This window comes from Lagopus leucura, unplaced genomic scaffold, assembly GCF_019238085.1.
Source record: "Lagopus leucura isolate 7727_CA_CO unplaced genomic scaffold, USGS_WTPT01 32410-0_obj-0_obj, whole genome shotgun sequence".
Taxonomy (NCBI): Eukaryota; Metazoa; Chordata; class Aves; order Galliformes; family Phasianidae; genus Lagopus; species Lagopus leucura.
The window spans coordinates 1-2,936 of NW_024965004.1; the positions used below are offsets into that span (position 1 = coordinate 1).

The following is a 2,936-nucleotide window of genomic DNA, read 5'->3' on the forward strand; positions in this document are numbered from 1 at the left end:
GGGGTTTGGGGTCAGATGTGGGGTTGGAGGGGTGTTTGGGGTCAGAGGGACTTACAGGGTGGAGGACTTATGGGGTCAAGGGCACTTATGGGGCAGGGGCACTTATGGGGCCGCCCCACACTCACCTTGGGGCCCTGCCGCCCCGGGTAACCCGGCAGTCCTGGCACCCCCAGTTTGCCCTATGGGACAGCAGAGATTTAGGGGATCCTATGGGGGGATCCTATGGGGGGAATCTTGTAGGATCTATAGGGAATCCTATAGGGGATCCTAAGGGCTCTATAGGGGATCCTATGGGGGATCCTATGGGCTCTACAGGGGATCCTAAAGGCTCTATAGGGGATCCTAAGGGCTCTATAGGGGATCCTATGGGACATACTATGTGCTCTATAGGGGATCTAAGGGATCCATAGGGGGATCCTATGGGGGATCTTATAGGGGATCCTAAGGGCTCCATAGGGCATCCGAAGGGCTCCATAGGGGACCCTACAGGCTCCATAGGGGGCCCTACAGGCTCTATAGGGGCTGCTATGGGGGTTCCATAGGGGATCCTATGGGGGATCTATAGGGGGATGCTATGGGGGATCCTATAGGGGATCCTACAGGCTCCATAGGGGCTCCCATAGGATCTATAGGGGCTCCCACAGGCTCCCATAGGCTCCATAGGGGCTCCCATAGGCTCCATAGGGGCTCCCGTAGGATCTATAGGGGCTCCCATAGGCTTCCATAGGCTCCACATGGGCTCCCAAAGGCTCCCATAGGCTCCCATAGACTCCATATGGGCTCCCATAGGCTCCATAGGGGCTCCCAAAGGCTCCATAGGGGCTCCCAAAGGCTCCCATAGGCTCCATAGGGGCTCCCATAGCCTCCATAGGGGCTCCCATAGGGGCTCCAACAGGATCTATAGCGGCTCCCATAGGATCTATAGGGGCTCCCATAGGCTCCCATAGGCTCCATAGGGGCTCCCATAGGCTCTATAGGGGCTCCCATAGGATCTATAGGGGCTCCCATAGGATCTATAGGGGCTCCCATAGGCTCCCATAGGCTCCATAGGGGCTCCCATAGGCTTTATAGGGGCTCCCATAGGATCTATAGGGGCTCCCATAGGCTCCACAGGGGCTCCCATAGGCTCCCATAGGCTCCATAGGGGCTCCCACAGGTTCCATAGGGGCTCCCACAGGCTCCATAGGGGCTCCCAAAGGCTCCCATAGGCTCTATAGGGGCTCCCATAGGCTCTATAGGGGCTCCCATAGGCTCCCATAGGCTCCATAGGGGCTCCCATAGGCTCCACAGGGGCTCCCATAGGCTCCCATAGGCTCCCATAGGCTCCATAGGGGCTCCCATAGGCTCTATAGGGGCTCCCATAGGATCTATAGGGGCTCCCATAGGCTCCCATAGGCTCCATACGGGCTCCCATAAGCTCCACAGGGGCTCCCATAGGCTCTATAGGGGCTCCCATAGGCTCCATAGGGGCTCCCATAGGCTCTATAGGGACTCCCATAGGATCTATAGGGGCTCCCATAGGCTCCCATAGGCTCTATAGGGGCTCCCACAGGCTCTATAGGGGCTCCCATAGGCTCTATAGGGGCTCCCATAGGCTCCCATAGGCTCCCATAGGATCTATAGGGGCTCCCATAGGCTCCCATAGGCTCCCATAGGCTCCCATAGGGGCTCCCATAGGCTCTATAGGGGCTCCCATAGGCTCTATAGGGGCTCCCAATGGCTCCCATAGGCTCCATAGGGGCTCCCATAGGCTCCACAGGGGCTCCCATAGGCTCCCATAGGCTCCCATAGGCTCCATAGGGGCTCCCATAGGCTCTATAGGGGCTCCCATAGGCTCCCATAGGCTCCCATAGGATCTATAGGGGCTCCCATAGGCTCCCATAGGCTCCCATAGGCTCCCATAGGGGCTCCCATAGGCTCTATAGGGGCTCCCATAGGCTCTATAGGGGCTCCCATAGGCTCCCATAGGCTCCCATAGGCTCCATAGGCAAACCTTGTCTCCAGGCGCCCCCATGCGGCCGGGTTCCCCCGCTGATCCCAGGCGACCTTTGGGGCCTTCGGGGCCGTCGGCGCCGCGAGAGCCGGGGGGGCCGGCATCGCCCTGCGGTAATCAGACAGCAATTAATTAATTAGCACTAATTAGTCATCAGTTTTCTAACAATCGGACAGTAATTAATTAATTAGTCGCTCATTAATGAATCACTACCTTCACAGGTGGCCCTTCTTAATCGGCTCCACAGTAATCAGGCATTAATTAATTAATCAGTAATTATAAGGAGCCCGTAATGACCTGATTAATAACCCCATTAATGACTTCGTTAATGACACAGTTAAGGAGCTCATTAATAACCCCGTCAACGACCCCATTATTGACGCAGTTAAGGAGGTTGTTAATGACCCTGTTAATGACCCAATTAGTGATCTTGTTAATGACCCCATTAATGCCCCCTTTAATGACACCATTAATTAAAGAGCTCGTTAATGACGCCGTTAATTAAGGAGCTCGTTAAGCGCCACTCACCCGCTCTCCTTTCACTCCCATGTCGCCTTTGAAGCCGGGAAAACCTTCCTCACCCTGTGGGGCAGAAATGTGTGGGGCGGAGCTATGGGGCAGATCTATGGGGCAGGGCTATGGGGCGAAGCTATGGGGCGGAGCTATGGGGCAGGGCTATGGGGCAGGGCTGTGGGGCGGAGCTATGGGGCAGGGCTATGGGGCAGATCTATGGGGCAGATCTATGGGGCAGGGCTGTGGGGCAGGGCTGTGGGGCGGAGCTATGGGGCAGGGCTATGGGGCAGATCTATGGGGCAGATCTATGGGGCAGGGCTGTGGGGCAGGGCTGTGGGGCGGAGCTATGGGGCAGGGCTATGGGGCAGATCTATGGGGCAGATCTATGGGGCAGGGCTGTGGGGCAGGGCTGTGGGGCGGAGCTATGGGG

At 57.3% G+C, this 2,936-nt stretch overlaps 1 long non-coding RNA gene across 1 annotated transcript; it reads right to left on the minus strand.

Moving 5' to 3' along the window:
* Positions 1-124: 124 nt before the first annotated feature.
* LOC122191938 lies at positions 125-2,670 on the minus strand. Its single transcript, XR_006182492.1, has 3 exons — positions 2,522-2,670; positions 1,994-2,101; positions 125-179 (listed from the first exon to the last, which is right to left on the minus strand). It is a non-coding gene; the product is annotated as an uncharacterized LOC122191938 (long non-coding RNA).
* Positions 2,671-2,936: the final 266 nt, after the last annotated feature.